Source organism: Cyanistes caeruleus, chromosome 4, assembly GCF_971803275.1.
Source record: "Cyanistes caeruleus chromosome 4, bCyaCae1.hap1.1, whole genome shotgun sequence".
In the NCBI taxonomy this organism is placed as follows: Eukaryota; Metazoa; Chordata; class Aves; order Passeriformes; family Paridae; genus Cyanistes; species Cyanistes caeruleus.
This window is the reverse complement of record NC_141704.1, coordinates 3,816,368-3,827,565: the sequence shown is the minus strand read 5'-3', so window position 1 is coordinate 3,827,565 and position 11,198 is coordinate 3,816,368. Positions and strand designations below refer to the sequence as shown.

The following is an 11,198-nucleotide window of genomic DNA, read 5'->3' as shown; positions in this document are numbered from 1 at the left end:
CCTTGGAGCATTCAGCATGTGATCAAGGCCACATTTTGCATGTCAAATTTCCCAGCTGGAGACTGGGCAATGCCCATGAGGAATTTGGGTGTGTTTGCATAAGTGTACCTTTATCCAGACGTTGAGCATGCCAGGAGGAGCAGCACAAGCATGTCAGCTAGAAGAAATGCTACTCAGGATTTGGTAAAAACCACATTTTTTTCAGGAAGTTATGCATGACTGACAAAAGTCTGCCTTTCTCATGCCCTTTTAGACTTGGTCTCCAGGACTGGTCTTCAGAAAAGTGACAAAGCCAATGCTTCAACAGGAGTTCCATTCCTGCAGAAACCACACTGAGGTTTTTTGTTTGTTTTCCTTGGAAAAAGCCTACAGGTTGCTATGCACAGCATTCCTAATTTACCCAGCCATCTGCAGCACAAGGCTGGTGGTGAATCAACACCAGCTGGAGCTCAGCAGAAGCATTTAGGTTGCAGTTATGCCGGGCTATGTTCTGAACCTTCATTAATGCGAGCCTCCCAACTGCTTCTAATATCTACTGATGTTCTGATTGATCAGATCCTCACCACAAGAGCAAGCAAGAGGTCCTGACATTGCATTTAACTCACAGTCCACATGCATTCCTAGATGACTGTTGGTGCCACTAAGCAAACTGGTTTTAATAATCTCCAATTTTCAGTTCATCCTCCAAAATCTACCCTCCTTTTGCTCTACAAGTTCCTCAAAAGCTGCTTCCTTCAATTTTCCAGGACCCAGAGAATCAGACAACATATGAGACCTTGGGGAAAGCAAAGTTGTTTATTTGTTTGTTTGGTGTGGGAAGATGCTGGGATCAGCTCTCAGATCTTTCAGTCAATATGTTAGATGAAGTCCAGGTCACCTGGAGGATTCCCTGCCCTGTTTGTGAATCACAGGAGAGGAATATAAAGTTGAATGTGTACATTTTGTCAAAACTGCGACTTGGTGTCATCTTACAGCCCCTCTCATTTGGTCAAACTGATCCAAGTTCCTAATAATGGTTTCACTAACCAGAAGAATTAAGTGCAAACAAATGTGTGGGGCTTTGAGGTACCTGGTTTCATGGAAGATGTTCCAGCCCATGGCAGGAGTTTGGAACTACATTATCTCTTCTGACCCAAACCATCCTAGAATTCTCTGAACTTGGCTATTGGTAAACACAAGTGTATAAAATCAATCATTATTGAGTAAATGAGCTGAAATCCATAATTTTTACACCTGAAAGGCTTTGTACTCCATAAATAAGGGCAAGTTCAACTAAAACTGGTTGGTATTTTCTCTGGAGCCCCAAATATCTATGCTCACACCAGAGGAGACCTGGGTGTTGCTCATCTCCCTTATGTTGAAACCCTTTTAATTCTCTCTGATGGTTTTATAGATGATGTAAAACACTCACACTTTATGGTTCATCTTCCCCTTTGCCTTGAGTGTGGACTGGGAGATGCAAAAGCTTCTACATGGCCTTTGGCTTCATCTACAGGAGCAGGAGAGCCGAACAGAATCCATTTTGAATTTCTTCATTTCATAAAATTAATAACCACATTCTGGAGCAGGTAGAGAGGAACGTGTGTATTTTGAACTCCTGCTACACCTGAGAGTGAATCACAGAATCACCAGGTTAGAAGAGACCTTCAAGATCATCGAGTCCAATCCAGCTTTAACATCTCAACCATGACACTGAGTGCCACATCCAGTCTTTTTTTAAACACATCTGGGGATGGTGACTTCACCACCTCCCCAGGCAGACTGTTCCAATACTTTAACACCATTCCCACATTTTAAGACCACGAAGGGCAGGAACACACCCACAAAATGCCTTAGAACAACTCCAGCTCCTTAATACTGGAAGAGGTGGATTTTAGGTCTGGCTGTCAAGGCTCTTCTCACAAGGATTAAATCCTGAGACACGTCAGAAATTACTTGTTGCCTTGCTCCATAAATTCCATCTTTCCTAGGCCTGGAACAGTTTTGAACCACTAGTTTTTTGTCCTGAGAAAGCACAGTCAAGTTCCATTCTTAATACTACTTAATACTACTGCAAATTCAATATATCTTCACTGAATTCAATTGATTTGATTCAAGCTGGTTGAGACTGGAACATGACATAGAGACAGACCCATTTCTTTAGCTGCACCTGTCCTGTCACAAGTCCCTCTAACATTTCTTCACTTATTTTAATGTGAAGGATGCTTTGTATCTGCTCAGTTAACTCAACAAACCCATTATTTGACAAACTCTGTTACAGAATCATAGAAGGGTTTGGGTTGGAAGGGACTTTTAAGATCATCCAGTTCCAACCCTGCCATGGGCAGGGACACCTTCGACTAGACCAGATTGCTCCAAGCCCCATCCCACCTGGCCTTGGACACTTCCATGGATCCAGGAGCAGTTACAGCTTCTCTGGGAAGCATATCTTTGTTTCCCTCTGACCTTCACTGAAGGATCTGCTCAAGCTTCATAAATTTATGCTGATAATGCAGAACATCCTATAGCCAGACACAGATTAGAAAGAGCAGCACTGTAGCTCCCAGTCAATATCTTTTGCCTGGGGCTTGCTTATTCTCAGATAACAGTCCTTAGGTATTTTCTTTTTGCTTTGCTATGAATTTTGAAGGGAAACAGCACCAGGTTTTTATCACCAGACACTGTTTTTTGTTTTTGTTGTTGTTGTTTGTTTTTGTTTTGGGGTTTTTTTTTGGTTTTTTTTTTGCAGTCAGCCCATAAAAATAGGATCTATCTACTAATTATTCAATCTGATGATCCTGGAAGTATCCTCTAAGCCCACTCCTGGAGGGATCACAAGGGAGCCAAGACGTGGCGTGGCAGTAGATGGCGCTGAAGGCCTTGGAGCCCATCAAGGAACCCTGATCAACCCACTCCCACCTTTTAGGGCTTCCCAAAAAATCATCCATCACTCTATTCTCCTCTTACAGCAGAACACAGCTTGCCACTGAAACCTGAGGCATCCTGACACCACGTGCTGTGGATGATGGTTAGAGGGTCTAACTGGGAGTATGAAAGTGGCAACAAGCCAGGGACCACAGAAGATGCCTGGGTTTGGACAGCAGCCCTGTGTAGAGCCTTTTCCACTGCCAGTCTGTCTGGAGGGTTCCACAGAGCCACAGAGCAGCTGATGGCTCCTTGCTCTGATCTCAGTAATCTCTCCAGAGGCAATTTATGTTTATAGATTCAGAAGTGTGTCTCCAGTTATAGAAGTGCTGCAAGGTGGCTCCAAGGCACTGTCTGCCACTGTCACCGTGAAACTCCTGGGGACTCGTGACAGCGCCCAGATCAGGAGCCATCCTACTTCCTCTTATCTGATAGAGCACTGCTGTATCTTAGCTGGAACTTGACACGTGATTGAGAAAAGAATGCTGTGACCTCCCAGACTTCCCTGCCTGTTCCTCTGATGGTTTCAAGAAAATAAAAGCAGAGGAAATTATTCCTTTGGCCTGCTCTGTAGGTGATACTCAAGTGGTGTGGCTGGAGGCTGTACCTCATGGTGACTGGGACCACAAAGGTTTCTTAGCTGAAAAAAAGCAAATTTGTGTCTTCTACTGGTGGGTAAAAGAAATGCACATTTCCAGCTACCCACAGCAAGGAGCAATGGAAGGATGACTTCAGGTGGAGAATGTGCCATATTGAAGCACTTTCTGGCGTGACTGAGTTGTGCCTTCTGTACCTCAGAGAGAACAGAGATGGCCAGATCTGCCTGATCCTGGCTCCCTGTCCAATCAGCTGAGTCAAAGGCACATGGAGGTTTAGTCACCTAAGTCTAAACTGGACATCACACCTGCTGCTTTCTCTGGGAGCTGGGCATCACCCACTTTTCCCTTGAATTTAAATTGCAATATGGGCACTGCTGGGGCACCTCAGTTAAGTACTGTGTGTTCCTGGCAAATTGGTGTCATAGAGGCACTAAAAGTAGATAAGGATAAAATATGTCCTTAATTGCTCGTGAGGCTGGGAACAACCAGACTTGGGCCAGACAAGAATCTCCATGCTACCCTTAATGCCTCTTTGAGTTATCTGTTCCAATTTGGGAGCCTTACCAGGGCAGTGGAGAAATACCCTGAGGATCATATCAGAATAAACCCCAGCTCCATAAAATACTCAGGAGACTATCCCTCTTTTTCACACCCTTGTAGACATTGGGAAAAACCTTCCCCTGGGGCCAGTTCCCTGACCTCCAGCAGCCCATGGTTATTCATCACATCGAAGCTCATTGTGACCATTTTAGAGAGGAAATTAAGCTTCTTGCTGAACACCCCTTATCTAATCTCCGTGGTCAGTATTTCCACCTTGCTTGCACTAAAGACATTTCCTGAAACATCCATAAAGCTGGGACAGATCAAAGGACAGTTATCACGGGTTTGTGCCTGCTCACAGTGAGGGGAAGCTTTTCTCACAGCTGCAACACTACCACGTTTTACCTGCAGCCTCATTAAATCAGACCTTGGCTGGAACTCTACAGTGGCCATGTGGTCAAGCCAGGAACTTACCCTCTTTAGTCACATAAGGACATTTCATTCTTCTCATGGCAGTTACCTTTAGATGATCAGGATATTGATGCCTGCACTGGATCCATATTGATTCTGCAAAGTACAACAGGTGTGTGTTGTTTTTTTTTAATGAACAGGAACAAGGGCGTGTGGTGACAGGTCAAGGGAGAATGGCTTTTAACTGGAAGAGAGTAGGTTAAGATTAAGTATTATAAAGAAATTCTTCCCTGTGAGGGTGGGGAGGCCCTGGCACAGGTTGCCCAGAGAAGCTGTGGCTGCCCCATCCCTTGGAAGTGTTCCAAGTAAGGTTGGACAGGGCTTGGAGCAACCTGGTCAAGTGGAAGGTGTCCCTGGCCATGGTAGGGGGCTGGAATGAGATTGAATTTAAGTTCCTTTCCAACCCAAACTATTCTGTGGCTTTTAATTAATTGCTCCTGCTGAGATTTACTCTGGCTGGGATAACAAGTGCCGTGTGCTAACTTAATTCATCCCAGAAATATTCCCATAAAAGCCCATGCTGGTGTTAAGCACACCTCAATGTTCATAACTAGACAGATGGAGAAAAGATGCACATGTGTGTGTGCCAAGACTGAAATGGCATCATCTGTCATGCATTCTTAAAAATTCTCATACTCTTGCAAACATCTGATTTATGCATTATTAATGCCAAGGCACCCAGATTATCATTTCCAGCACTGTGTACTCCTATGTAGGTGAACGTGGGTGGATAGAGATACATGTATGTTAAATACTTTAGCATACACAGATTAATATGTAAACATTTCTGGGTGCAAGATTAGAAGTGGATAGGCAAATGTGTGGTGCAGAAGAAAAGCTCAGATATCCAAAAAGAAATCTTGTGCACCTAGATGTTAAATTGCTAGAAATCCCAGCATATTTATAACAGATCTTGCCATCTCCTTTCCTCCCCTTCCTTAGCAGATGAAAGTGTGCCTGGGTTTGCTGGGATCAAAGGCATCCATCATGCACGAATGAGTGTGCTCCCCCGTGACACAGAGAAACAAATACTTGGATGCTGACTGGCAATAAATAAATACCTGCCAGTGTTTATTCCACACCCCAGGGTGGGGCTGGCACTCGAGCTGATCAAGTGAGTCCCTTTTGTTTGTTTTGTCGGTCTCCGGGGGGCTTTTCCCGTGATTTCCCAGCCCTCTGGCAGGGTTTGGCAGGCAGGGTCTGACATCCCTGCTCTGTGTAACAAGAAAAGCTGCAGAGGTGGGCTGGGGACCGGCTCATCAGGGAGGTTTAATGAGCAGTGTGGGGAAAGGAGAAGCATCTCCCTAAATACAGAGTGAGTCAAACTCACCACTGGCGAAGGGAGAAGAGGACCTGGAGCAGAGGAGGCGTTGACAAGGCACCGTATGTGCTCTCAGTCACATCCTCTGCTGTTTACTCAAGCTGCAGGGATGTGAGCAGAAGTTAAACCTCATTTAGGTCACATATGCCTTTCTCTTTGCTCAGTGCCGGAGTCAAAACATCCCGTGGGCAAGAGGAGGAGATGAGGACCCAGTGCATTGTCTGGAAGATGAGATAGGACTTGATGCACAGTCCTGGACTAGGAACCAGGCCATTTCTCCCAGCAGAGAGCTGGTTTTACTTCTCTCTAAAACCTTCTTTTCTGTTGTCATTGTTGTTGTTGATTCATGATAGCTAAGTTTAGCTTATCTGAGACTTTATTTTCATAATCAAGCAGATTTGCATATCTAATAAACTCGGTTCCCAGCTTGTTCTGCAAAGCAAACACTAGCTGGCAAGGAATTTGTTAGATATATGCAGCTAAACAATAGGTATGGTTTGCTTCCTCATCTCCTGCCCACCCACCCAGCCTTTCCAGCGCAGCCTCTGGGCTCTGCATAAAACCATGTGCCCCTGGAGTCAGAGAGTCAATCTGGGACCTCTGACATCCATCTGCTGAGCAAAGCCAGAGGGAGCTGTGCCAGGAGCCCCACTCCAGGTAACCCAAATCACCTGGCCCAATCTCGTGCAATTTAGATGTGGGGCAGTGCTAGGGCCATCACTTCCAGGGATGGGGCAGCAACAGCTTCTCTGGGCAGCTTGTGCCAGGACCTCACCACCTTCTCAGCCAAGCATTTCTTCATTTTATCTAATCTAAATTTCCCCTCTTTTAGTTTAAAACACTTCCTCCTTGTCCTATCACCACCTATGTAAAAAATCACCCTTCTTTTTATATGCCCCCTTCAGGTACTGGGAGGTGTCTTAAGGTCTCCCCAGAGCCTTTCCCTTCTCCAGGTCATCACCCCCAGCTCTCCCAGCCTGTCTCCAGAGCAGAGGGCCTCCAGCTCTTGGAGCATCTCCATGACCTCCCCTGCACTATCTGCAACCCTCTGCTGTTGGGGTCCAGGAGCTGGAGGCAGTTCTGCAGGTGGGGTCTCACTGGAGAAGGGCAGAGAGGGAGAATCCCCCCCTTGACCTGCTGCCCACATTTCTTGTGATGCAGCCCAGGATGCACTTCAGTCACAACTCCAGGGAATCAACTGGAGGACCCCTCTCACCAGGAGGCCACAGGTAGGGATGGATCACAACGTCAGTGCTGCTTCTTGTCTCTCTTGCAGCAACAGCAGAGAAGAAAAAGGAGACTTCAAGCCCTGTGACCAAGCAGTGGGAGAGCTCTCCACCATCTGCCTGCTGGTAAATTAAACATGAGCTTTGCCTGAGTACACGCCAATTACTGGAAAAGGCTGACTGTGACATGTGGTGACATCCTCCCCCTCGCTTCCTCTTTCCCCCGTGTGAGCGCAGCCGTGACTCTGGTTTTGAGCAGCTGAGCCAGCGCCAGGCAAAGATGCAAATCTCAGTAGTTTCTTCCACTCACCACGTGTGACAGGGCTGCATTTGCCAGAGAGATAACCCCCCTCTGCCTGAAACACCGCTGCACTCACAGCCCCTGCCTGCCCCCAGGCTTCCTCCTCCTATGGAGGAGCCAAAGTTGCCTGCCTCAGGCTTTGTAGAAATGGATGGACAGAATGCACCTGAAGTCCAGCAGTTTTATGGCTTAGGCTGGTTGCTGTTAACCTTTTCCAGCCTGGTGGAGGGTTAGGAATACAACACAATGCCTGGTTGTCAACTGCAAAAGGACCTGCAAATTTTGCCCCTGGCAGCGCCTGCCAGGCAAGGCATAGATTGTAAATCAAATCATCAGCCCTAATAATTGCAATCTCAAGAAGCTAAAGAAAGTAAATATCCAATTTGGATATCAGTTAGAGGTTGTCCTGTGCTTTATGACTCCTCTGCTCCATCAGGAGATAGTGATAGGACAAGGAGGAGCAGTTTTAAACTAAAAGAGGAGAGATTTGGATTAGATGTTATGGAGAAATTCTTTACTCAAAGTGTAGTAAGGCACAGGAATAAGTTGCCTGGAGAAACTGGGACTGCACCATCCCTGGAAGTGTTCACGGCCAGGTTGGATGGGGCTTGGAGCAACCTGGTGTCATGGAAGGTGTCTCTGCCCATGACAGGGGGCCTGGAACAAGATGATCTTTAATGTTCCTTCCAGCCCAAACCACCCTGTGATTCTGTCAGCATCTGCCCCATTAGACAACATCCCCTCTGCTGCAGTCCCCCAACCCCAGCAGTTCCTAAACTAGAAGGCAGTGACTGAAGTGAGGTGAGAGCAGAAGGCTGATGTGCCCTATGGGAGCATTGCTTGCTTGGGATTGACTAATAGCAGGTCTCAGGATTGCAGAAAATCTGTAACTGGGACCATGGGGGAGGAGGAGGATGTGTTTCTACCTTGTCTCTCTTTTGAGAGATGCCCTGGCTAGACTTGAAAGCAGAATAGGCTCCACATCCGAGCCCTGGTTTTGATCTCTTCCCATACAGGTTCATGAATCAAACTGCTGCAGATCCAGGTGGGTGTGTGGCTCTTCCTAGAGGCCCTAACAGAAATTTATCCCTCCAGAAATCACTGAAGTACCCCTGGGGATCACAGGCAGTGAGAAATGAGACAATTCACCACTTCTGTCAGACCATTCCTGGACAAATAAGCCAAACACAGGGTTTGAGCTCCAACAAATCTATCCTGAATCCACTCTCTGGATACCTCTCTGGCCTCCTGGCTCCCAAGATGCACAGATGAGCTCATGCCACTCCTCAGGCATAATTACAGTGATAGTAACAAAGGCAACAATGATAATAGTAATAATAAAAATACAACTTTTCTGTCCATCAAGGCCAGACCTGCCTTGGGGTGATTTGCACATGTACAGATCCCAGCACAACACACAACTTTCAGTGCTTCAACAACCAGAGCTGGCAGCTGAGGGAGGAAATATTTTGTGCCTCTGCCCAAAAATGGTGTAAAACCAGGTGTTTTCCCACACCTCTCCATGTGCAAGCAGTGGGGATGGAGTTTCCCTCTGAGTGTTGGGACTTTCCTGGGCTGTGCATGGTGTGGCCATGGTGTGCATCATGCTCATGTGGCTGCAGCTGCTCCCAGCCCTACCCAGCTCATCCATCTTGGTTATTGTCCCCCTGACAGCAGAATGCTGCCCTCAGCTGCATTACACAGACCTTGTAGTTACAATCCACACAATCCTGTGGTCCACAGGCTGCACCTGTGGTCAAAATCCTTCTCAGTGTGCCTCAAATCAGGAGCTGATTTGAGCACTCTGATTTATTCTGGGAGAGTACTTTTGGGCAGCAGACACCCTCAGCTGATGCATGTACCCAAACTGGGTGATGGGTAGGGTGTGACTGCACCCTGGCATCCCCTGCACTGCTCCTGGTTAGTCCAGGCCACACACCAGGGACACACCAAAACTCCACTGATGACCCCTGCCCTGACCCTTTGCCAGTAGAAACACAGCCTGGCATGTAGATGCAGAGAGCTTCAATTTTTGACAAACCAACATTTTCATCTAGGAAAAAAGCTCACCCAGAAGAATCTTGCGTGGCTCTGCCTGCATTCCCAGCCTTACTTAAACACAGATGATTTCTCCCAGCAGCCACAGCCCTGCTCTGATCCCTGCCTGCTCGAATGAGCTCCTACAGACAGTGGCTATAAATAATCCCAGCTAGCTTCAAGAATGACCTCCCTGACAGATTTATTTACTGCAGGCATGACCAGCACACAGTGATTTTGCTCTTTGCACATAGTTGTTTGGGCCCTTTGGTTAATTACCTAGAAGAGGATGCTACTGGATTTCCACCCTGGAATATATCAGTTTTTGATGGCTTCAGTGCTGTACTCTGTCTCAGCAGAGGTGATGATAACCCAGAGAGGTTTGCAGCTAATGGGATCTGTCCAGTTCACCTGAGGACACCGGGCCTGATCCTGATACAGCCATTAGGTCCATTTCCTTGGATGGATTTATTCCTAAGCCCTCCCAGTAAATGTTTCCTTATCCAGAGGTATCTTGATCTCTGGCATTTGCCTGCTGAGGCATGAGGTGATTGTGAGTGAGAGTGGATCTCCCACGCAGCCTGGCCTTGGACTCCACCCTTCAAAATTGAACCCAAACCTCTTCCAGAGATGGATTCCACAGCTGTTTATCTCAAATCAGCTCTTCAAAACGATAGAGGAATTTGGCAGCTGCTTAATATTTCCCTTTACCTTTGCATGGGGGCATACACATCCCCTTTTGGAGCAGGGACAGTTGGCTTGTGCTCATTTAGCATTTCAACACTGGTTTTCTGGACAGTTAGTGTTTGTTAGCTGTTGCTCGTGTTCCTTTGGCATTGATGGTTTAGTTTTAGGTGGTTCTGTGAGGAGCAAGGAGTTGGATGTAATAATCTAAATGGGTCCCTTCTAACCTGAGGTGTTCTACACTCCTACAGCTTTGATCCATAGCCTGCAAGAGATGCATAGACATGAGAACTCCATCCACAGCCAGTGGATGGGCTGGACATTGGGACTGTGTGGGCTCCTGCATGCTCTTGGCAAACATCACGCTTTCCAAAAATCCTGGCTGTGCCAAAGACAAGCCATGAAACCAAATCCTCTCTTCCAGGCTAGCACAAAAACCCTCCAGGGCACCCAGAAAGATAAATACTTTGCAATGCATTGCAATGTCACCGGGAAGTACCAGAGGGGCAGATCCCCAGGTTGCATTTGAGGGGGGAAAAAAAAAATAAATAAATTTGAAGAGGCTACTAAAGAAGCTGCAAAAGTCAAATTTTGTGTCTCAGACACACAAGCAAACCATGTCAGTGGCAGCCCATCAGGCAAACCCAACACGTGCACGGGCTCACCCGGTGGCATCCCTTCGATTGCCTGGCTTAGCTTAACCCTCCCAGCTCTGCTGAGTCAGCCTTTCTGCAGGAAAATCAGCTTCACAGCCATCCCGGGCTGGCTGACACCCTCACAGCCCTTAATCACCCTCCAGCCTGTCCTTCCTGGCCCTTGGAGCAGCCGTGCAGGCACTGGGGAGCAGAGCTTTGCTAGGAGGGGCTTTGGGAAGAAGGTGCAGACAGGCTCCGATCAGCTCAGCAGATAGGAAAGTAATTAATACCCGGGATAAAACCACCAAGGGCAGACAGGTGGGCTTTGTGCTTCAGCCCAGACCTCCCAGCCTCTCTCCCTGTCTGGGGCACTGCTGATAGAGCTGCTGAGAGCATTTCCAGGGATGACAGTGCGGTGCCAGAGATACCAGGCTGAGTCACATCTGCATTCCTGAGGCTGCTCTTCTCTCCTGGGTCTCC

The 11,198-nt window shown here is 47.2% G+C and overlaps 1 long non-coding RNA gene across 1 annotated transcript; it reads left to right on the top strand.

Annotated features, from left to right (window-relative positions):
* Positions 1–4,487: 4,487 nt before the first annotated feature.
* Positions 4,488–10,647, top strand: LOC147653389 (uncharacterized). Its single transcript, XR_015286054.1, has 4 exons — positions 4,488–4,626; positions 5,457–5,628; positions 7,112–7,187; positions 8,379–10,647. It is a non-coding gene; the product is annotated as an uncharacterized LOC147653389 (long non-coding RNA).
* The last annotated feature ends 551 nt before the right edge of the window (positions 10,648–11,198 follow it).